The 25023-nt window shown below is 46.9% G+C and overlaps 1 protein-coding gene and 1 long non-coding RNA gene across 4 annotated transcripts in view; one reads left to right on the top strand and one right to left on the bottom strand.

Annotated features, from left to right (window-relative positions):
• Slit3 (slit guidance ligand 3) overlaps positions 1-25023 on the top strand; it is a 595024-nt gene that overhangs the window by 14466 nt on the left and 555535 nt on the right. The gene's annotated exons all lie outside the window — the stretch shown is intronic.
• LOC128122821 (uncharacterized) lies at positions 17993-24776 on the bottom strand. Of its 3 annotated transcripts, none has more exons than XR_008222502.1 (3): positions 23135-24769; positions 18806-22702; positions 17993-18693 (listed from the first exon to the last, which is right to left on the bottom strand). It is a non-coding gene; the product is annotated as an uncharacterized LOC128122821 (long non-coding RNA). The 3 variants fall into 3 exon arrangements; XR_008222501.1 differs by having other exon boundaries at positions 17993-22702; positions 23135-23427; positions 23540-24752; XR_008222500.1 differs by having other exon boundaries at positions 17993-22702; positions 23135-24776.

Below are 25023 nucleotides of genomic sequence, written 5' to 3'. Positions count from 1 at the left end.
GGGAAGGTACTGGCTGGCTCAGGGTCTGGAAGGGGAAGGTCCTGGCTGGCTCAGGGTCTGGAAGGGGAAGGTCCTGGCTGGCTCAGGGTCTAGAAGGGGAAGGTCCTAGATGAGGAAAAAGTCAAGGGGAAAAACAGTAGGAGTCAGGCCAGGAAGCAGGAATCCAAACTGGGTGGGCAGTTGCTCTAGTCCCTGCAAGCCCAGCTCATTACTTCTATACACTGTCTTCTTATACAAGACAGTGACCAGTCTGCTCCGGTTCTGGTGAGGCGTGCATTTTAATCCGTTCTGAAAATTTCACCACGCTTCTCCCTGCTCTGTGCCCTGCTGGTACATTCTAGGAATCCTGCAAAGAGCTAAGTCTCTTCGGGGTTCTTTCCCAACTGGAGCTGCATGCTGATTGGAGTCACATTTAGACAGGAAGCCCTCTTCCTGTCTGTAAAACAAGAAACATCTTCCAAGAAGACAGAGCTACAGTTTTCTTTGTGTGTTGCTAAAGAACCAAGAGGGCCCCATTGCAAAATAACATTTCCCGAGCAGAGAAGGGCTGGTAGCGCTGCCTGCCAAATGTGGCTGTGCGTAGTGGTGTGTAGGGGAAACAGCTTTGTCAAGAGGAGGGAGGGCGGAGGGAGGTGGATCTGCACCATTTTTAGCAACGGCAGAATGGTGGAGTAGAAAGAACGCTTGCCTGGGAATTTGGAGACCTAGGCGCGCCTCTGACACACTGTGTGACCTTGGACGAGTCACTTCACCTCTCTGTGCATCAGCTTCCTCAGCTTCCCAACTGATGAGGGAGGTAGACTGGCTGAACTCCAGAGATCCTTCCAGCCCCGTGCATCTTTGCTTCTGAGGGCTGAGAGTTGGGATTAAGCTCTGAGCCAATAGCCAATGGACCCCTGGGACTTTCTAGAGGCAAGAGAGAGGCCAAGACAGCTGCTTCAGGGAGTGGCTGGTCCTTGATTAAGGCTCAAATAATTAGCTCAGCTCCACAGTAAGCCTTCTGAAATTAAGAAAGAAAAAGATGTTTAGTTTCAAAAATAGCAGCTGATGTTGCTTCAAACTGATTGGCTAGGGGTTTTGTAGGTTTTTATACAAAGACATCGTCTTTCCTCCTCTGTGGCATAGCAGTTCCAAGTCCCGATGCTGGAGTTAGTGTGACCCTCATCTGAATGCTCTCACTAAGTGTTCTTGATCGTGCTCTTTACCAGTGACCCACACCACCGTGTTGTTAGAAGTCCCAGTGAGGTAGCCCGCATCCAGCAGAGAGGACAGGGCTGGCCTTGAAGAGCCAGTTAAGACATCAGCAACCTTGAGATTGAGTACATGAACAATAACCATTTTATTGTGCTTTGTGAGTCTCAGTAGGGATGGCTCATCTGTGATCTGTTCTTCCAGCCTGAGGTTCTGGAATGGCTGGGGAAGGCTTGGAAGGTGCAACTCAATTCCCCTGAAACTCACTTTCCCCATTGGTAAAGTGACGAGAGGGGTAGAATGGAGCTGACCATTGAAAACTGAGGTCTGTACCTCAACTGGGATGATGGAGGCTGGACTCAGCTCCAGCTAGTGACCAGAGTGGCCTGTTTCCGGCACAGCATGATGTCTTAAGCACAAACTCATTTCTTACCTCGAGGGATCCCAAGAAGGGAAGGGCAACAATTCAGACACTTAACTGGGACCTGTGAGGACATCATTCCAGATTCAGGCATTCACAGCCCCTAGAATTCAGGGATTTCTGTTGTGATCTGGCCACAGGAACTAGTCAAATTCATGGGCGGGGCCAAGCGATTCCTTCTCTCCAAGGAAGAAATCTCTCTGTAGCATGTATGTTTAAAACCTCTACATCCATATATTAATACTCATTACTGGTACTGTTTGTTCCATGAGATTCAATCTCTTAACTAGATTAAAAGTTTCTTGAGGGCAGGAGCTATGCATTTCTCTGTATAATGCTTGTGAAGATAGATCAAAGCCAATACCTGCTTTAAAAAAATCAAATTAGCTTGCATAGGCAGAAATATGATAGAGAAGACCCCAGGCCTTCGAGGCAAAGCAATCTGAATTCAAAATGTGCCCTTCAGCAAATTATCTGTCTTTCTCATCAAAATAAATAAATAATGAATGAATACAGTCATACCTATTGAAAGACTTAGGACTAACATCTGTGAAATACATAGGCAGTGCTCTAACTTTCGGTTGCTGGGTCTGTGACATTATGGCATGTGCACAGCGTTCAGGTTCATATAAACTTGGATCTAAGTCTCATCACTTCTGTGTGACTGGAGACAGACCCCCTTCATCTCTTAGGGTCACAGGATTCTCACCTGTAATGTAGATCTCTTAGGAATCCAGGTCATCTCTGACATATACTCAGGACTTACTGCACATTGCCTATGAACTGAGTAGCGGGGGCAACTCATTGATGTATCGAGTGCATGCAATGAACAACCATTGGCCAAGTCCCTGGATACTGGGGACTGTGGATGCCTGGATATGGGATGATGTCCTCACAGGATGGAAAACAAGCCCTGCAGAGAGGAGCGCAGGGGCCTGGTTAAGCTTTCCAAGAGAGTACTCCATTTTAGCATGTCTGGGACTGAATTTTAATGGTTCCAGATGCCACTTGTCTCTATAGGATCCCTGATCCCTGCCAGTTGTACCACCCTTTTCTCAGAGACCCATGTGTCTAATTCCCAGATATTCCCATGCCTTACAGCTATGTCACCGAAGGGAAACATGAGACATGGTGATTCTAACCTTGTGTCCAATCTTTTTTTTTTTTTGGTTTTTTTTTTTCACTCTGCCTTGTATTTGGCAAAGTATAACGATCTGCCCAGTAATGGACCAAGTTAGGACCCTGGATTTAACTTTTCTGGGTAGCTCCTGGGACCTGTGTTCATTTCATTTTAAAGACAGAGTCTCACTACACATTCCTGGCTGTCTTAGAACTCTCTGTGTAGACTGGGCTGACCTTGAATTCACAGAGATCCATCTACCCCTTCTTCCTGAGTGGAGTGCTGGGATTAAAAGTGTAAGCCGCTGAGCCAGGCAGGGCCATGGACTTCTCTTTAGGAAAGATTGCTCATGAACTCCTCTATTTCTTTTAGTCGATCTCCCAAGAGCTCCAATCTTACCTCTTTTCCCCTTTTAGTCTAGATAATCTGATTTTTTTTGAAGTGAAAATGAGCTTGTTTTTAGGGAAAAATACACACAAAAAACATTTTTCAAAGGATATTGAGGTCAGTCATGGCAACCTCACACTGTTTCTACAGAGTGAACATCTCTACCTAGTGGCTTAGGTGACAAGGACATCTGGATTTCTGGATTTGGCTGTTTTTTTTTTTTTTTTTTTCTCCTGTATCTTCCTGCTTTTATAAGTCATTGCATCTCCTTGGAGTAGTCAACATGTGCTGGGTTTTGGCTGTCCAGGCTCCATCCATTCAGTCTTTCTGGTGGCAGCCTCCCCTGCATCAATTGAAACGTCATCCTTTACACCCGCTGGGTACCATGTCGTGACTCTGAGATGTCTTCCTTTTTCCTAATCTAGGAATTATCTCTTGACCCATGTCAGGGTTGATGGAAAGCTTCTTTCCTGGAACTGGAATCTTGACCAGTGGGACAGAAAAACTGAACACAATGGCTGTCCATTTTACCTGTGCACTTGCAGAAGGATAAGATGTATCTGCCTGCTTGTCGCCAGACCTGTTCTGAAGATTTCCATGAAGCCCACAGGTCTCTGATAGCCTTCAAGAGAATTCCCCTGTTCTCAGAATTGTAACCAGATAACTGTACATCAGAGGGCTTTGGTTAACTTACTCCTGGGTGGGGGTGGCATAATTCTCTGTGGGCTTTGGAGAGGGCCAGACCTCCATTCTAACCACAGGCTTGTGGTTCACCAGCTGTGCCCTTAGGCAAGTTCATTTTTCTCTGAGGATGTCACATCATTGTTCAATAATAGCAACGGAATCCTGAAGCCTGACTCTTAGACTTGCCGGTACTTTGGAATCACCTAGGGAATATAAAATGATGAAATGCCTGGGCTCTATCCCCCTGAGATCCTGATTTAATGATTTTGGGGTGCATTTTGGATGTTGGGATTTTATAATGCGCACAGGTGTTTCTGGTGAATGGCCATGTTGGAGAAAATTGAGGTGGAGAAATTCTTCACATTATGGGGAACAAATAGATAAGTTAAATGCTCCATGTAAGGTAAGGATTGACAAAAGTCACCCCGCTTTCCTTAGTAAGGTAAATACGACTCAATGCTTTTGCTTCTGGCGCTGTTTCTTTGTTTGGGGGGTAGTCATAGCAATGCATGACAGCCAATCTGCAATGTGACCTCGCTTATTTATCCCATTTGAGGTGAAGGGCAATCATGAATGTAGCCAGAATCATAGAACATACAAAAATGTGATTACTTTCACATCCGTGAAGGAAATCTAGGGCAAGTTCAACAGTGCTTTGTGAGAACATTCTATGGAGTAACTGCTTTAATGGATAGACAAAATTGATTTATAATTACCATGGCAACAGCAAAATGGAATGATGTCTTCTTGAGGGATGTGGACCAGGACTGAGGAGGATTCTGTTTCACTTTGGCCCTGCAACTTGCTGAGTGACCTTGGCTCCCTCAAGTAGTTCATCTCTCGAGTCCTCAGTTTCCCCAGAGCCCATTGTCTAATCTGAAGTCTTCAACTGAGTCTTTAAGGGAGTGCATTGATATGGCAGCAGTTAAGACAACGATAAGTATACTGTAGGAGACGGAATGAAAGCAGGACCTCAAGCCTGATACTGGGGTGAATTACAGACTCTGTTTGCCCACCCGCCGGCTTCTCCATAGTCTACCAAACCTATGTAGGCTTCTGTCTTCATAAAATCCTTTAAGCAAACAGGGTGCTACATGGAAAACCCTCATCCAACACACTGCTTCTTCACCTCAGTCCTGTTGACATGTTGGGTTTGCTTTGGTTGCTATTGTTGAACGGGGCTGCTCTGCTTATTATAAATTATTTACCAACATCCAAGACTTTTACCTATTAGATTTCAATAGAACTTTTTTGTGACAGGAAGAAAGCATTTCCAGACATTGTCAAGTGTCCCCTGAGGTAGAAGAAAGTCCCCTCCAGTTAAAAACCACTGCTGAGCTCCACTGTCATGAAGCATGCTTGCTTTAGTAAAACAACAGAGTTTGTTAATGCCCAGTAGTTAATATCTGTGGTGTCCCCAGAGGCTCTTACAGCTGTCCACAACCCAGACAGCTGTTGGGAATCCCCATGTCCATTGTCACAGATGGGGGTTGCTTGCACAGCTAATGGTAATAATAAGAACTCTGGCTGCCATTTATTGAGTGTTTACTATGTGCTATGCACATGGCTGAGTGTTTTTATATATTTCATTGTCTCCATTAATTAATAACATTGACAGAGTTTGCAGATCAGTGGCTGGTCAGCCAGATCCAGGTCTTCAGTATGATGTATAGTGTGTGTGTGTGTGTGTGTGTGTGTGTGTGTGTGTGTGTGTGTGTGTGTGTGTGCATTGTGTGTATGTGTATATGTGTGTTTGTGTGTGTGTGTCATTGTCCACCATGGTATTTTGAGATACGGTCTCACTGAGACGGGGTCTCACCCATTAGGTTAGGTTGACCAGCCAGTGAGCTCCACATATCCTGTTCCCACCCCCTGAGCCCAAGGATGATAAGTGTACGCCTCTGTGACCAGCTTTTTTTTGTGCCAGTCGTGGCTGGGACTCAAACTCAGCCCCTATGCTTGTGGGGCAGGCACTGTACTGAGGGAGCTCTTTCCCCAGCGCCTCACAGAATTTTCTAATGTTAATTTCTGGTCAACATTTTCATTTTGGGTGAATACATATATAACCCTATTTCTAGTGTCTTAAAAATTTTGACAAGTCTGACGACAGGCAGTCTGTTTGGTTCATGCAGCGCCGAGTGGCTTTTAGATGAGGCGTAGGTCCATTTCACTGCATCCCGGCCACTCCCCATGGAAACTTCAGTTCGGGGTGTGTGTCAGCTGCCATGTGACACCCTGCTTATCATTTTTTAAAAACCTAACTTCATTTATTAGTCTCTTGGGTTAGCTCCTTGTAACTGTTATGTTCTGCCTTACACCCTCACTGTGTGGTATATGTTACTGTTCTCATTTTAAAGATGGGGAAACTGGGGCTCAATAAAAGCAAAGCTCTCACCCAGAGTCATATATCGAATGATCAATTGACAAAGCAATTGCGAAGCAAAGAGCCTTGCTGCCCCTCCTGAATAACCCTGCCTGGCAGTGCGGAGAGGATTCTGGACAAGCATATCCCTACATCCTGAAGTGCCCTGGCCACATCTTCTGCATCTTCGAGTTTCCTTGGAGAACCAACTCCTAATGTCCCTTTTGCTCACCAGGAACCACATGTGGGCCAGGCTGGAAGAGTGTCTTTTGACTATAGTTCCCCAGGCTGCGTTTTTCTGTGTCTGTACCACTTTGGGGCTGTGTCCAATGACTGCTCACACACGCCTACGTAGCCGAGGGGCCAGCTGGTGTGTGTGTGTGTGCACGCGCACGCGCTTCTGCCTGAGACGAGGCTGCTTGCCTGTGGGGAGGATGTGATTGCTTTAGGAAATTAAGTGGGAGTGATTAATTAGGAAATGTACTAAGGACTTTGGAAAGAAATAGAAGCTGGGAAAAAAATGGACTCCTAAATACAGAATACTTCTTCTGGCCACATGGCTAAGGAGACGGCGCTCTGAGGGAGTGAAAACCTTCCTTCCTGCGGCTCCTGAAACTGTTGCTCGGGGAGCATCTTCAGCTTGCATGAGGATGCTGGAAGGAACCCCAAGGCCAGCTGGTCCAGCCTCTTCTTTCTCTGAGCAGACTTGAAGGCACAGGAAACTCTGAGGAGGATGAGAAGGAAGTAGGAGGTAGATTATGGGAAACAGTAGGACTTGGGACTCAGAAGACCCGGGTCTTGATCCCTGATACTTTCCTGCTAATGTGCAATACCAGTCCAGTATCTGTCAGGCTTCTCACTGCTCAATGAAGTCATTATCAAAGAGTAAATGAGCAAAAGCTTGCATAATGACCGCTGCTGAGTGGTATGCGTGCTAGGCAGGAATGTTCTAGAGCCTCGTTTGTGTTTTCTTAATCCCTGTGACCATCCCATGAGGTTGGTACTATTAGTAGCTCATTTTATAGAAGAGAAACAAAGGCTCTTGGAGGATACACTATTTACGTAGTGCTCCAACACTGCTAAGTGTCCAATGCCAAGTTTCATATGCAGGTTGACTCAGGAGTCCATGTTCTCAACTGTTCTGCCTCTGAGGCATATTACATAGTTTGCAGATAACATTAATAATCAATATGAAAAATGACACATGTATTATAATTTATATATTGTTGCTTCGATATAAAGAAATTGATGTTATACTTTGTAAGGCTGGGTAGTGGTGGCACATGCCTTTAACCCCAGCACTTGAGAGGCAGAGGCAGAGAGTTCAAGGCTAGCCTGGTCTACAGAGTGAGTTCTAGGACATCCAGGACTGCAGAGAAACCCTGTCTCAAAAAAAAAAGGTTAGATGCAGTAATTTCAAAGAAGTTATTGTCATACAAGTTGGATGAGCATCCATGACCCAAAATTCCAAACCTTGGTCTGTCCCCGAATCTTAAACTTTTTGAGAGCCAATGTGATGCCTCAAGTGGAAAATCCCATAATGGTCCTAATGTAATGAGTTGCAGTCTAAATGCAGTGCATAGAACACACTGTGTATCTTGATCAGCGTTTCTATTGCTGTGATGAAACATCATGACCAAAGCAACTTGGGGAGAAAGGGTTTAATTGGCTTAGGTTTCCACATCACTGTTCATCATTGAAGGAAGTCAGGACAGGAACGCAAACAGAGTAGAAACCTGGAGGCAGGAGCTGATGCAGAGGCCATGGAGGGGTGCAGCTTACTGGCTTGCTCCCCATGGCTTGCTCCACCTGCTTTCTTATCAGCCCAGGGATGGCACCACCCGGAATGGGCTAGGCCCTCCTCCATCAATCACTAATTAGGAAAATGCCCTACAGGCTTGCCTACAAACCAATCTTAGGATCTCATGCAGGCACTTTCTTAATTGAGGTTGCCTTCTCTCAGGTGACTTCAGCTTGTGTCAAGTTGATGTGAGACTATCCAGCACACTGTATATAAAACGATGGTCAGGTTGTGTGTACAAAGTGCACATGAAGCAGGAATGACCATCATGTTTAAACCCGTATCTCCTCTTCAAGGTAGCTAGTATATATAACACGCAAGCATTCTAAGAGGTGAGGAGTGAGGAGTAACCTCTGATATCAAAAACACAAAAGTCACAGAAAGTTTCTGAGACTGTTTATTCCTCCACACCACAACCTTGTGCTGCTATCCCATGACAATGAGACAGAACATGTGTGGTGGGGATGTATGGGACTCAATAACCAGGATCTACTGTTGTTATCGGCCCCCAGCCCCCTACACACCTGCACAGTCCTGCCTTGTGAAACTCCACCTTCACGTGCCCCAGCATGGCTTCGCTTTTGAGGGTCTCCGTGTCTAATAAAAACTTTCAGTTACATACAGGTGAACCATGGGTCCGGGAGCTCTTTTTTTGTTTCATCAGACTGATATTTTCAATATGCGTCAGTCTAGCACGAAGCTTCCTATCGGGCTGAGTCGAATGCTGTTGCCTCCACTCATGTACATAAGAATTATGGTGCCGTCAGCATGAAATACTTCATGGCCCTGGCCTCCTAGTTCACTCCTGTGGCATTCTCTCAGGGGTCCTAGCAGGGCAGCCTTGTTTGTCTCACTGGACCTTGGGCTCATTTGCCTACCCTCTTTTTGGAAACTCTCTCCAACCCCAGTGCCACCTGTGGATTGCCGCGCCATAGATGCCCTCTCTGAGTGCTTGGAGTGTGGGCTCTAGGGCTTTGCAGGAGACCTCGAGGGTTACTGGCGTTGTTATCCCTCAAACATCTGGTCAGAATAAGGTTGGAGAGGTTCGCGGCCCCAAAGAAGAAGACCTAGGCCCAGTTCCTCGTGGGAGACCCTAGGTGTGCCACTGGATGCAGGTTCTCCAGAAGACTAGCAGGAAGGATAAGCAGTGAGTCTGCTCATCCTGAGCCCTTTTTCCTTCCCAGAGTTCTGGTGTTGAGAGGAATTAGGCAAAGGAGGGCCCGGGCTTGGGCCTGTGGGTCCACGTTGGAGTTCATAGTAACGGCGAGAGATAACTTTTATGGAGAGCTTATGCTGTGCCAGGCACCATGCTAAGTGCTTTTAATGTTCCATTTTACTGCACACAGGACTTGGACTGGATCCGAACTGAGGCGCAGGAGGATAAATAGGACACATACCTGGCATACAGCTGTGATTCAGGGCAGCCCATTCAACCCACTGCTTTGGTTTTGGAAATGTGACTCTGTAGCTTATTGTCTTCTTAATTCTCCTGATGCTTAAGCAGCAGGTTCCACTGGCTCCTGGGCATAACAGCCAGGCAGGTAACAGGGCCAGTGGTCCCTGGGTGAAAACCCTGATGCCTGCCCTTTAGTCGCTGCCGGTGTCTCGCTTGCAGAGCTAGGTTTTCTGGTACAGATTTCCAGTCCTATCAATAAAGGAGTGAGGAGAAGCCGAGCAGACATCAAACTTAATCATGTAATTATTTAAGCAGGGGAGCCCATTCATGCATTCATTTGTTCATTCATCAGACAAAGGTCTATGCAGTGTGCCTGTGTGCACCTGTGATGCAGAGGGACCATGATAAAGCAGTTACTACCTCCTTACTTCGCTTACAGAGAATCACCTCCCCACACCTACTGTCGCAGTCGTAGTAGCAGCGAGGCAGAGCAAAGCGAAACCAAGAGCATAGGGAGGACGTGGGGAGTTGGTAGAAATACCAAAGGTAACTGCTGTTGAAAAGAGGACAGTAGCTCCTTGAAGTTTAACATGGAATTATCATGTGACTCATCAGTTCCACTCTAAGTAGATACCCCAAAGAATTAAAAGTGGGGACTCAAAACAGATTAGTGTGTGCCAGGGTTCATCGCAGCACTATTCACGATAGTTCAAGGAGGAAATAACCCAAGTGTCTTATCAGCAGATGAATGATGAGCAGAATGTGTGTTGTTTCTACATAATGGGAGTTGATTCGTCCTCCAGAACCAGGGGAGGTCTCATACATGCCACAGTGGGCCTTGAAAGCATCGTACAGAGTGAAAGAGCCAACACACAAAAGAACAAACATTGTATGATGCCACGTAATTACATGAAATTTCCATAGTAGGGAAATTCACAGGTAGCAAGAGCATTCGAAGTTGTCAGGGGCTGGTGAGATGGCTCAGAGGATAAAGGTGCTTGCTGCCAAAACTGATGACCTGAGTTCTATCCCTGCCTTGAGTTTGGTCCTTGTAACTCACATGGTGGAGGGAGAGAAGCGACTCCCATAAGTTGTCCTGACCTCTACACATGTGCTGTGGGACGTGCACACCATGAACCCACAAACACTAAATAAATTTAAAAAAAGGCTGAGTTTTCAGGAGCTGGGAGGGGTGGAGAATAAGTGTCTGATGGGCACAGAGGTTCTGGTTGGGGTGACAAAAATGTTCTGGGGCTAGAGATGGTGCTAGCCATACAGTGTCAACAATGTCCTTAATGTCACTAGACCATACACGTAAAAATATATTAAAAAATGTAGAAATTAAACCAAAAATGCTTAACATATTACAAAAACCTATCACTTCTTGATTGTCTGAGATTAAATCAAATTTGCAGGCAGAGTAAATAAAACCACTATCATTAAAATGGCAAAAATCATGTTTTATACACTCTACCACCTTAAAAAGTAAATCTCATCCCAGAATGATATATGGTGGAGAGGCTATGTAGTACGGAGGAGAACTCGATAGAAACCCCTTTCTCGCTCAGCACAGCACCCGAGCCTTCTGCCGAGCACAGGGCCTTGGCCTGGAGTACAGGCTTATTTCTTTTCCTGCAGAGCCAAACTGGGAACACAATAATTCTATTTGTAGTTGAAAATGGCAGTGAGGCTGTTGAGTGTAAATTTTACTACCATGGCAACCGTGGAACACAAAGATGATAAAAATGAAAATGCAGGAATATTTTTGGCAGGTGGGGTCAGCTGGAGGTAACACGGTTCCTTGCAGGTAACTGCAGGATTTGAAGGAGAGCGGATTGTTAATAATTGTTTCTAAAAACTCAGCATCCCACGTTAGGCCGTGTCCTTTTTGTTCCAGTTGGGGGCATCCAGGCTGCTCTTTGGACCAACTGAACCAAAGCAGAGAAGGGACGAAGTTCAGGTCGGTAATGGACTCCAGGAATCTTGGTTAGCAGTTTTCACGGGAAGACTGGAGTCCAACTGCTCTTGTCTGCGCTGAATCCCAGCCTAGCTCAGTCCCCGGGAAGACGTACCTTATAGATCTCCTGGGCTGCTCACAGAGTGGCAGCTGCGATCTGGGGGATGTGGTTGAGGAGAGAGGAAAGAAGACCACAATTTGTCCATTAAGGAAAGAGACTTGGGCGGCAGTAAAGGATGCATCTTCCTGTGTTGTCTCCCAAGTCAGAACGCCTGCCTGCCGAGGGAGAAATGGCCGTGGGAAGCCGCTGTAACTTCCGTGTCTTCCACCTAGCTTGCTTAGTTTAGGCTTAGCTCACGATTTTGAATTGGAAAGAAACAAAATCTTTACTCCACCTCCCACTCCTGGCATTCACAAGCTGGGAGCAGCTTTAGAACTCAGAGCCTGATTTTCCACATGGTCCCTTTCCCATCCTTAGTCTGTCTGTAATGTCGCTATCTAGACTCCGTTCTGAGTTACTTCCTTTCCAGTACTCGGTGTGACACAGTGACACTGTAAAAGAGCCAGGCCTTCTGACAGTGTGGCTGAGTTTACCACGTTTCAAAGACTTTGGGCAGCCTCTGAGGGAAAGTGGGATGATTTTATGGCAGTTGAAGAATAGGTATCCCCTTGGACAGATAATAGTTGTATAATTCAGGTCATAAACATCACTGTTATTGTGTATTATGAAATGGGTTTGATACCTATATTCCAGGGTTCATGACATGTCATGCATCACATGTGTGTGATATAAGCACCTATACCCTGCACATAAGCAGTACTTCATAGCTACTGGGATTATGAGACCAAGTGGTCATTTTGTGGATTAATATCTGAGTGAACTGATGCTGCCCAGAATGTAGCAATGTAAGATGGTCTTTGGCCACATGCACGCACAACACCCAGGGATGGCATCTGTAGAGCACTCACTGTATTCATACCTTCAGCTATCTGGCTTATACATCTCACATCTTAATCCCACAGCAACTCTATGATGTTAGATCATTATTTTACCTGGCTTCCAGAAGAAAACAGAGGCTTAATATCCTTAAATGATTCATCCCAGACCACTCAACTCTGAAGAATTTGAACCTAGAGTCCAGATGCTTAACCAATATTCTGGGCACCAATGTGTGTGTCGGGGGGTGTGCTTCATTGGAGTCCATTTAAAGGCAGAACCTGGAAAATGGCTGCCTCACGTTTGGAGACTCATGTTGTGATCATTCATTCTAAGAAGCCCTTGACCAATCATGGGCATGTCTCCCTGTGCCGCAGGATGTTGCTTTTCTGGGCTTGCCACATCTAGTCTCCATCAGTCATGCAGTAATTAGCTCATTCTTTCCTTCCTTCATCCTGTCAACACTCACGTGTAGAACAGCATCACTGTGCTGTGACTGCTAGGTTTGAGGTCATCTAATGGGCTGCCCCAGGCACTGTGCTAGTGAATTTCACACATTATCTTATGTACTCTGCATGGGAGGCCTCATTACTTCTCGCTGTGTATCACTTCTTCACAGTTGATAAAATGAATGAAGAAGACATTAAAGCTGGGGGCTGGAGAGATGGCTCAGCAGTTAAGAGTGCATATTGCTTTTTTTTTTTTTTTTTTTTTTTTTTTTTTTTTTCCAAAACAGGGTTTCTCACTGTCCTGGAACTCACTCTGTAGACCAGGCTGGCCTCGAACTCACAGAGATCCACCTGAGTTCTGGGATTAAAAGCGTGTGTGCCGCCACGGCCGCCGCCGCCGCCGCCGCCGCCGCCGCTGCCGCCACCTGGCTGCATGCTGCTTTTGCAGAGGACTGGAGTTCTGTTCCCAGCACCCATGAGTTGGGCAGCTCACAACCACCTGTGACTGCAGCTCCCAGTGAGGGATCTGATACATGTGGACACCTGCACTCACATGTGGCTATACAGATAGAAATAACATTTTAAAGACATTAAAGTAACTATCTTAGTTCCCCCAGATTGTGTCAGAACCAGGATTCAGATTCTTCAAAGCTTTCTATAACCTAAGGAGATGCTTCGTCTCTTCAGTACCCACAGCGTTAGTCATCTAGGTAGAGTCCCCAACTGGAGTCCACACCAGAACACCCAGAGGACTTGTTAATATGTCTTGATGGGCTCCCACCTCCCCAGACATCCCGCTCCATCCAACAGACTGAGTGAGGCCTATCTGGTAGTGTACATTCGTGGCTGGTTCTCTGAGGAATGCTGTTATGGTTGGTCTGCGGAGCATACTTTGTGGGGGGGGGTGTCACTGCTCCTCCCCAAGGATCCCAAATTTATTACTCCCCTAGCATGACACAGCACCTAGTATATAGTAATACCTGAAATATATTTGTTTAGTTTGACCTGTTCAGGTACAGATCCATCTCTCCTCTGTGTATGATGTTGTTTTGACCTCTCTGTGTGCACATTCTTAAACTTTGCCATTTAAGATTTAAGGAAGTTCCATGGGGTCAGACATCTGTATGCCTAGCGCATGGTGCAGGGTCTTGCATTTATGGTATGCTTGGTAAACATTAGCTTGATTGGTTGGTTTAGAGATGAATCTCCCTGAGACCTGAACTGAAATCTAGATGGTATCTAAGGGGCCACCTTGAGGCACTCCACGGGGTCTAACAAGAGGGCCTGGCACCATAGTTGGTCTCCAGATGTATTTGTTGAATTCCTGATATTATTGTAGCTTTGTGGTCAACAACCTGGACATTTACCTGGTATCTTTAGCCTAATTCCAGTTTGGGAGTTCAGCCTCCAAACTAAAGTTGGTAGATGGAGCTTTCTAGCAACTACTCTGTCCATACATTGAAATCACTTGGGGGCTTTAGCATGATGTAATGGTACCCCATATGTCCGTCCCCCGGCTCCAGATTGTGGCTTGGTTAGTCTGGAGTGTAGCTGAAGCACCAAGACTTTTAATGCTCCCCTGGGTGATGTGATGTGCAGCCAAGGTCGGGGACCTCACTGGGGTATTTGGCTTCTTCATTTTCCTTGGACATTTACGGAAAGTTGTTCGCGTATATGTGTATGTGCGTGAGCAGACATGCAGAGAAATGGGGAGCTATGTCTTCCTCTTGAGTGATCCTCCACCTCTCATAGTCTAAAATGAGGATGCAAGGATTGCACGTCAAGTCTCAAGTAGAGACTTGGCAAAGTCACATGGCCACCTGAGAGCAACAAGGATGCCTGCCACCGTCTCCTGTGGCCGTGTTTGGGCAACTGCTGGTTGCCACATCCCGTGATGTGGGGGCTCTTTTTTCCCAGGCTGGAGGCGGGAATAGGGCCTGAATGCAGGTAATGTGGCTGTTGTAAGACCCCTTTGTTCTCTCTCTCAGTTCAGAAGGGGCTGTCCTGCCAGGGGCTGAGGTGTGGGGCTTAGCATTTGGCACCACGTGCCTCGGTGCTGAGCTTGTTCTTGGGTTTCTTGGTGGCGACACACCCGGCTATGTGAGCCCACAAGCTGGCTGAGAGTAATGGGAAAGGTCATGCTGGGGCCTTCACCCCAGCAGGTTTCTTGACTCAGCACAATCCTGGTGTAATTAAGCATGGCAAGAAGAAAAAGGGGCATGGGTTGGTGCTTACCCGTGTGCACTCAGCCCAGGCCCCAGGGAGCCTGGGGATTCAGAAGTGCCAGCTGCTCTCGATTTATGGGAGCCAGGATTTGGCTCACCAAGGCTACCTCCATGTCTGGGACTCTTGTTTCAGTAGCCAGCAGGATTGACTCTCCGAGTGGTATGACTGTGTGGGCAGCCCTCAGTCTCCCTGGACCCCAGTCTCCTCTGTGCCATTTGAAGCTGACTGGGGCACAGGATTATAGCAGTGTGTTCAAATCACCTCCGTTGTTTGAGCGTAGCACCTGGCAAGGAGCTGTGCTGGACACCAGAGCAGGAGATGAGTCTTGGACTTGGCTTCTTTGGGTAGATGGGAAAGCAGTGTACAGTCTGGAATTCACTTACCTACCTGGGCCAGACAGGTATTATAAGTGATTAACTTGGGCGCCTGCGAGGTCATAAGAAGGAATAAGTGCACAGTGAACTTGGTTTCGCATGCCCAGTCAGGTGCTGTGGCACATGCCCGAGGGTTTCATGTCCTGTGGGGTGGGCCCCCATGCCGGTAATACAGAGTTGGTGGGATTTAAGAGGTAAGGCCTAGGGCATGGTAATTAGGTCATGAGGGCCCCGTCCTTGCAAAGATTAGTATCATTCTCATCAGATCCCTGCTAGGGTTCTTCTGAAGGAGCACACATGACCCTGGACTCTCCAGCTGTCTGACTGACCATTTGATCTCTCCTCCATGGGTTCCCTTCGTGATGCCTCCTGCATGAAGCCCTCACCAGAGCTGGACAGGTGGGGTCCCCCCCACCTCAGACTTAAGTACAAAGTGTTTTGCTCTAACAGCAGACCACGAGGGTATTTTAGAAGCTCTTTTTACCAACTAAATAACAACAGCAAGCCACGTGGTGGGACTGGATAATGAGCAGCCAATGTAAAACCCACTCTCTGGCCACTGTGGGCAGTGAGTTCTCAGCTGGGAATTGAGCCAGGGTATTGGGTCAGGGTAGAGGTGTCACCAGGATGCAAATGGAGCAGGGCAGGAACCGCATTGACTCTGTCCTCTAAATATGCCCCCTTCAGAAGCAAGAGAGCTGAGGTCAGAGAGAAGGAACAGAATGGGGTCTTGAGTGCCCTTGGCACAACACCTAGAGCCAAGCTGGCCTCTGCCCTGTACCCACCTGGTTCCTTCTAGTCTCCTTCCCATCATGCACTGTACCCCATTGCCCATCACCAGTCTGTGCCCACTTCTTCCCACAAGGAGGGTGATCTGCAGACTTTGCCAGTGACCCCAGCCAATTGGACTGTGTCTGTAACGAGAGGGTCTATGAGATGGGTTCTAGAATTAGAGAGGCCAGAGTCAGCCCAAGGGTCCTTCCTCTAAGAAACAAAAGAAGAAACAGCAGCCTCGGGCTTAGGCAGTGACATTGGCAAGTCCTTTGCTCTGAGGTTTGAAGTCCTCCGTAACTTCTAGGGCTCTCTTGGTTTTGATCTGCTGCTATGTTTAGCTCCGATCTCCAGAATATAGGGCTCCCCCACTGTTTTATTTGTCCATCTACGCACCCCTGGCTTATGTTTCCGTGGAGAGAACGCTGCGGTGGAAGTTGCCTTCTTGCTGAAACAATCTGATCCCATGCGGTACCCCACGCACCGGCATCGGGCCCCAAGCCACGTCAGAGTCAACAAACCACAGCCTGAAATTGCTGCCGGCCAAGGCAGAGGAGTCTTTAATTTGGACTTAAAATAGCCCACAGCCTGAGAGTTTTGTGGGGACCAAGAGCAAGGTGTAGGAATGGGTGCTGGGGGGCCTATCTCTGGAGCCAAGGCCATGAACTGTGGGCAAGGCATGGGGAGGGATTGCATGGCTGAGTTGGAGGTCCCATAGCTTATTTGAGGTTGCCTCTTGAATCTTTTTCCTAATACGAGGGGAACAATGTGATGGTAAAATTACACAGGGCCTGTCCCCTTCATTGGAAAGCCTTTGTGCCCCTCGTTCTTCGAATCTCTGTGCATTATATGAACTACTATCAGCACCACCATGGATTACCTTCCCATTACATGCTCCCTCTTGGATGCCATTTGCTGTGTTTACTGTTGCACAGCGCCCCCTGGGGTTGTGAAAGCAGCAACATCAGAGCAAAGAGATAGTGAGCACATTGGACCAGGGGCTGTTATAACAACTTGGTGTGTATAAACTTATTTAATTCTCAGTCCAACCAAAGGACCGAGGAAGGTACCTGTGTTAGAGGTTAGCCCCATTGTACAGACAGGAAATGGAGGCACAAAGACTTGCAAGAACGCCCTCAAAATTGTGCACTGTTCTGTCCATCCAGGACGGAGGGAGCTTGAGCCTGGTGGAGGCGCCCACACGGTCAGCCTTTCTTTTTTCTCCCAGAGCCATTGTGATGGAGTTTATTCTTGTCACTGCGCTGCCTGCCATCTTCTTGATTTTGACCTTGCTCGAGTATAGAAGCTTCTAGAACAAGGGTCAGCAAACATTTTGTACTAAAGCTGAAAGTAATTATTTACTTTCTGGGGATCCTACAGCCTTAGCGGAATGACAAGAGTCAATTCTGTCCACATAGAGCAAAAACAGCCATGAGCACTGTGTAAGTGGGTGATTGTGGCTGTGTTCCAAGAAAATCGTATTTATGGCTATCGAAATTTGAATTTCATGTAATTTTATGTGTCGTGAAATATTATACTTTTAATTTTTTTCCTGCCCAGTTAGAAAACATAAAATCTATTCTTAGCTCCCAGGCCATAGAAGCAGCAGTGGATTTGATTAGGCTTGTGGCCTGCAGTTTGCTGACCCCTGTTGCAGAACACAGGGACTTGGGGTTGGGTATTTATTGTCATTTCTGCTTCCACATTGAATGAATTACTAGAGGTAGGCTTTATTAGCTACTCGGGATGACTTGGAGATACTGTTGACTTCTAGGGGATGAATAAACATTCCCCTTCTCAAAGCAAAGGATGGAAAGCCAGTCCTGTGAGAAAGACTGGGAAAAGGGCAGGCAGCAGCCTCTTCACTTAGCCTTCCTTGGGATGTGTAGGAGGGTAAGGAGAGAACGGTCTTTTGCTTTCTACGTGAATTGTAGAGATTTATTCTTCACAAATAGACCTATGAATAGAACGTGATTCATAATGGGAAACAGATTTCTTCCCCCCTCAAGATAAATGGAATGTCCCCACCTCCCAAACTGAGAAGAGAATTGTTTCCTCTTTACAAAGGAAACAAATTGGATTCCCCGAGGAATAATCAGGGATGTTTTTTAAATTGTCATAATAAGCAAGATATGGTTTCATGGATGATGAAAGGAGACTTGCCTTCCCTGAGTCTGGACATGAAGGATGGGTTGGACAATCAGACGGGCCCTTCTCCCTCCATGTCTTGTTCCTGTCCCTTCGCATTTTATCAGTGCCAGATGGCAAAGCGTGACTCCCGCCTCAGCAGGCTTGGTGGGCCTGCCCTGGACCCACGGTCCCACTGTAAAGACATTCTCCTCCTTTCCTGCTCTTCAGTCTACTGAAGGAGGTCGCCTTTCCTCAGCCCAGCTTCTTGACGTCTTCAGTTCATTTTGCTCTAGAGGAGAGGACGCTGCAGCTGGGAGAGTCGTCTGGGCAAAGGCGTGGTGTCTGAGATGAGCCTCGTGGCCGCAGAGGACCTACCTGTTGGATGAGCCATTTGGGTTACGTTTCTAGACAGTTGAGTATTGGACCGAGGCCCTTTATCTCGCAGAAGGTGGAGAACCATGGAGGATTGAAGAACGGGGCCTGTGGACTTGGAGAGGAGTTAGCATGGTTAAATGTGGCTGTACACAGCTGGCAGGTTAGTCCACAAGCAGGTGGTTAGGAAGGGGAACCAACTGCCATCACCTGATTAAAAATCTTACCTTCCTCGTCCTTCACTGGTTGCTGGAGACCTGGAAGGGACCCCCATGCAGTCCTTGTCCTCATGCTCACAGGCTAATAAACTGACGTCTTTAGTTTCCTGAGAACTTAGTGGCAGAGAGCAGGAGCCGAGGCAGAGAGCTGTTCTTTAGAACCATTACTCTGTGGACAGTGCTTCCCGATGTGTCTGAACTGGGGCGAGTGCCTTAACCTCTCTGGACCTTACTTGCCCACAGAATGGCAGAATAGGATCAGATTGTTATGGGATTGTTAGGAGGACTTAGGAAATGAATAGAACTTGATACATTATGAAAACAATACAGAGAAAAACTATCATTAGCCATCATTTTTGTACTTTCTCAGCAGTAGTGGTTCCTGAATTTATTCAAGCCTTTTAAAATTTATCAAATTCTCCCCCCCCAACCCCACATGATCTCATTTGGTTTTCTCACAAGACCTTTGAGGATCGGCAAGGGCTACTAAGCCATTTTGTAGACAACAAGGATGGTTTTCCCAAACCACACAATTAGCATGTTATAAGATGGGCTGTAAGCCTCTAAGCTCCACACTTATCTACTTCTTCCTGACTTCATGCCACCGTCCCTCCGTACACGGATGCAGAGCTGTGCCTAGCTTGTGGATGCCTCTGTAAGTGGCAAGCATTCTCTTTTCTCAAGGAGCTTTGGGTGTCATCGAAAAGCAAGAGCTCTATTCTAGAAAGTAGAGAGACACACATGCAAATGGGAACCATCTTTACCATCTCCAGATAGAGAAGACTGACTAGAAATGGACCAGCCAGGAGACTCACGTAGTGCCATCAAATGACACCCAGAATTTCCTTGTACTGAACCTTCAGAGACCTGCCTCTGATTTCCTGCATGTCACTTGGCAAATTCCCTCCATGTGTGAAACAAGAAAAGAAGCCAGCGTTCTGGTGGATGGTGTTAGCTCCAAGTTGCATCACTCACCCCGCCCCCTTCGCAACAGACCTTAACGTTATTCTGTGATTACTTAGCATCATCCTTCCTAAATGTGCATCAAATTAAGGAGTTATTAGGGCATGGCAGGACATGTTTATGGGGAAGAATTTCCTTTAAAGTCACAGCTCAGCCTGAACTCACTTTATTAGTGTTTATACAAAGCATGTAGCCAGTTCCAGTGCAACCCATGTTTATATTCTTGCAGCAATCATTGCGTTCCTCGGGCTGTCCTGTCCTCTTTTCTTAAAGTGATCGGTGCACCTATGCTACAGGTTCATAACATGTGTGCTGTGTGGCTGGTTAGGAAGGTTTGCCCCATTCCAGAGTACAACCATAACATGTCTCACAAATAGCCGCAGACTTGGAAATGGTCAGAGGCCCAGGTGGACCAAGTGGTGATGCACACTTGTAATTCCAGCATTAAGGAGGCTGAGGCAGGAGGATGACCACAAGTTTGAGGCCAGCCTAATCTACATGGTCTGTTCAAAGACCACCTGGGTGACATAAAAGGACCCTGTCTCAAAAATCAAACAATCACCACAAAACAAAGACATAATGAACATGCTCCTTATGAGTAATTCCTTTGACACTCTGTGGTACCATGAGTATTTGTGGCTCTAGCTAGTAGGCTGATTTTAGTGATTTGCATTAGATAGTCCCAATATTTACTTACCTAACTCGTGATATCCTTGTTAACTTACGAAAGTATTCAACTTGGATAATGAACACAATGCATTTCAAGACATCTTCAAGTATAACTCAATTAAAATGGTTAGTATCAGGGCTAGGAGAGATGGCTTAGCTGCTAAGAGCACTTGCTGTTCTTCCAGAGGACCTGTTCAGTTCTCAGCACCCATGCTTGAGTGACTCATAACCACCTGTAACTCCAGGTCCAGGGCATCTGGCACCCTCTTCTGACCCCCGGGCACCTGCACATATATGGCATCCACTCTCTTTCATATACACATTAGTAAAAAATAATAAAAACAAATCTTTAAAACATTAGAAAAACAGTTATATGTAAGAGCTCAAGTTCAGGTGACTCCACCATTCAGCACACTTTTGATGCTGTTTGTTTGTGTGTTGTATATCCTTTTATGTGCCAGATGTTGTGCTGATCCTTGGGGATTGAGGTATAACCAAAGTATGGTCCTGATCCTGAGGGGGTGGAATTTATTAGTTCAGCTAAAATGATGGGATATTACTAAAATTTCCTGAACAGACTCTTAGTTCGTGTGTAACCCTTCAGGACTTCATGCTTCAGTGGCTTAGTTTTTAGGCATCTGGTACCCTGACCACCTGGATATCAATGCTGCTATATTACTTGCCTGCTTGTGACCCTAGACAAGTGCTCTCAGATCCCTGCACCCCCACTTGTTTACTCATAAAATGGGACAACCTTATTGACTTCCTAAGTTGGAAAGTCAGTCAGTACACATTGTCTCTTCCATAATAATTACCCTGTTAGCAGAAATTTACTTAGGTCCCCATATAGCTGGCTGCAGAATTGGTACTTCTGTTGACTGGAGTTATATAGTCTTTGAAAGATAAAATCTTGTTGAAGAGAATAGTGGAGTCCAAAGCCAATTAATTGTTATATATTGTGACCTTGGCGGCTCAATCATTTAATCTTTTTTTTTTTTCTAAGATGGGGGAAAAACTTTTTCAAATTTTTATCATGAGCTAGAGAGGAAGGAAAATCATGGATACCCAAGTCTTCAGCCCATCTTTGCTCTGTTGGCGTCCTGCCAGGTCTATTAGTCAGCATAGACTAAGCTCTGCTGCAGGAACAAATAATCCCAAATGTATCGGCATTAGAATGGGAGACTAATCCTGCTGTTTCCTGTTATCACAGTGTAGTACACTTGGTCTAGGCATTTCTGGGGGTGTGGCTCATGCTCCAGCAGTCACTCAGGATCCCAGGTCCCCTCTATCTTGGGAAACCACCATTTTGACACATGGTCTCTGCATGACAGGATGAGAAGTTCAAGGGGAAGACAGGGTAATGCTGTTCAGGGTGTTTTATGGCCTTGCTTGGAAGCAGCTTATATTGCTTCCATTCACATTCTTTTAATCAGTCAGATGGTCTCACTTAGAGGCAAAGGGGTGTGGGAAGTTTCATCTTGTGGATTGCTGAGGGGGTAATGAAGCAGTTAGGGAACGTATAGCGGTGTCTGCCTGAGCGAGCTCTTTTTTTTTTTTTTTTTTTTGCCAGTTTTCCAAAGGCAGACTCCAAATATTTATGTGATTTGGGGTTGTCACTTCCCATCACTGGAAGAGCCATTTTGTCACGAGCTCCCACAAGCAGTGTTGGGATAGGTTTTGAGAAAAGACCTTCTGGGGAGACTTTGGAAGGGCCTGAGACTTCTGGGCACGACAAAGGGACATACCAAGTGAGCCCTTTGGGCCGATGGTCATCAGCCCCTCCAGATGAGTGCTCAGAAAAGAGGCAGTTGCCTTAGCCATCGTTGTCATGGGGAGGGAGATCTCCTCTCTCTCTCTCTCTCTCTCTCTCTCTCTCTCTCTCTCTCTCTTTCTCTCTCTCCAGGCTGTGCCTGGGATGGATCAGGGAGGGTGACACATCAGGGCTGTAGGTTAGATGAGGTGTCTCTTCAGTGTTACTGAGGTGCCAAGGAAGGTCTTATCGTCACCTTCTAACTTTTACATGTGCTCACATTTTGTCTGGAGAGGTCTGAGTCCCACAAGTTGTCCTCTGTGGTCCTCTGTGGACTTCCACACGCACACACACACACACACACACACACACACACACACACACACCCAGCTTAAAAACAAGAGATAATTAGACAACAGAAGTTTCTGAATGAGTAGGCGAAGTAACTTGCCTGAAACCACATCGCCATTTGGTAAGATTGGAGTTCCAGGGCATGCTTGCTGTGAGAGCTCAAACTCGTATACCTGTAAGAACAAAGTACATAACCCAAGTGAGGAGTGTACATCAGGAGGCTGATGTGCTGTTGGTTTTTGACAGTTTGGCACAACTTGAGTCACTTGGGAAGAGGGAACCTCGATTGGGAAATTGTCTCCATCAGATTTGCCTGAGGGCATGTCTGTGGGGCATTCATCGATATAGTAGGGTTCATTCCACCCTGGGCCTTGTGATCCCTAGGCAGGTGGGCCTGGGCTGTATAAGGGAAGTAGCTGAACAAGCCAGTAAGTAGTGTCCTCTGTGGTCCCTACCCTGACCTCCCTCAACACTAGACTCCGATCTGGAAGTCTAAGCCAAACAAACCTTTTTTTCTCCCCAAGTTGTTTCTGTCACGGTCTTTTGGGTATTTTGTCAAAGCACCAGTAAGAAAATAGGACAGCCGGTACATTTCAAGCACTCACCCTTTTCATTGTGTCTCTTTGTACCGGCTTGTGGTGGCCACCAAGGTCCGGAGTTATCTGATTGTCTGATTTTGCAGGGGTAGTAGCGGGAAGACAGACCAGACAGTTCCAGAATTGTCCAAAATGTCGAAAATTGACAGTTAATTTGCACACGTGAAAATCACAAAGAGACCTAGACAAAACAGGTCTGTAGGTCAGAATTCACTCGGGGGCTGGAGTCTGCAGCTTCTCCTTCTGGTCCTCAGCAACGCGATTGCTGTTATCCGCACGTGTTTTTGTCCTGGAGCAGGAAGCTGTAGCGTCAGGGAGTGAGTGCTGCTGCTGTAGGGAAGGAGAGCAGAGCCCCTTGCCTGCCCCATCGCCCTGCAGAGCCTCCCTGTGACCCCAGCCAGCCGCCCCGCTCACCCCTTCTGTTTGGCTGCTTCTCCCCGCTGCAGGTAGCTGTGTGCGCAGGGTTGGCCGCAGGCTTCTGCAGGTGGAAAATTAGATATGCTAGCGCGCTGCCAAGTCAGAAATGTAGCCCAGGGAGGCTCAGTTCCCCAACAACTGTGGTCGTGTGAAGCCAGTTTTTTTTAAATCAGATTCAGCCATCTCTTTCCTGAATGCGTGTGTATGTTTTTAAACTTGGGTTTGGTTATGTAAGTGACGAGAATGAAGTGCAGAATTCAGAGAACACTTGAACAATGCCTCCTGGTGGGTGTCTGGGGAGCGAGTGTGAGAGAAGAACTCTGTGCGGGATCCACGGGGAAGCACAGCTGCCTCGGACCTGGTGGGATGGGAATGGGATGGTTCTGGAACACGGGCTGGCTCTTCTCTGTCATCAGGGTAGGCGAGTGGATGGCACGAAGCCCTTGGGCTGGGAGATGAAACAAGACAGAGTGACACACACTGGCGCAGGACAAGTGGACTGGCGCCCGAGAACCGCCGCTGTGCTCCTCACACGTCTTGGGCAGATGGCCCAGTTTGCATCTCGAAAGGCTTCTTTAGCTAGGGAGGGCTAGGTAGGGTCTTAGGTTGGGTGAATCACTTGTGTTGATAAGTTGGGGGGGGGCATGGGAAATTTTCTCTATCAGGGAGAGTTGCCTGTGACCATGTCTGTGGGACACAATAAATTCACGAGAATAAAGGTGGGGCACAAATCATCTTCCCCAATGCCTTCTTAAGATGACTAAGACAATTTGCTCTTTTCTGAGCATTAATCTTGAGGACCAGCCCACATATGTCATACATAATTGCCACAGAAAACACTAAAATACTAAGAAGCAAAATATGAAATACGTTTTTTTTTTTTTAAATAGATCATCACCACCACCAAAATATCCTTTGCCTCATGCCCCTGAGATGACACGTGTGGTCCACATTTCCCCGAGTGTTCTCAAGGGGCCTTACTTCATCCAAGGTGTCCAGGACGAAGTGTGGGGAGTATCCTCTTTGGTCCTTCGGGAGCCGAGTCAGGCACACAGGAAGCAGGCAGCAGCACATGAGGTGGGAAGAAACGTGAGGAAAGACCAGAATGAGTTGTGCAGAGGCTGAGCCATCCAGGAGTTCAGGAGTTCAGAGATGAAGAAGTGTGGCAAACTAGGGGGGCGTGCTAAAAATCCAGAGTTTCGGTTTTATGGAGCTGTTGAGACAAACACCTGGGTGCCTGAAAACCAAACATTTCTGCTTTCAGTTTGTGGAAAACAGAAATTGGAATTGAGGGTGCGGGGGGCGGGGGTGCATCCCTGAGACTCTATCTGCTTCTTCCTGGCTTTGGGCAGGGCTTGGCAGTCCTTGGTGCTCTGTGTCTGGTGGCTGCACGGTTGTCTTCTCTGTGTCTGCCTTCATGCGGCGTCATCCCTGTGTCTCTGCTCCTTCGTATTTTAAGGACAATAATCACACTGGCTTAG

Source organism: Peromyscus californicus, unplaced genomic scaffold, assembly GCF_007827085.1.
Source record: "Peromyscus californicus insignis strain IS unplaced genomic scaffold, ASM782708v3 Scaffold_3__1_contigs__length_106647218, whole genome shotgun sequence".
Taxonomy (NCBI): Eukaryota; Metazoa; Chordata; class Mammalia; order Rodentia; family Cricetidae; genus Peromyscus; species Peromyscus californicus.
Note: the sequence above shows the minus strand (reverse complement) of the source record. Positions and strands in the feature narration are given on the sequence as shown.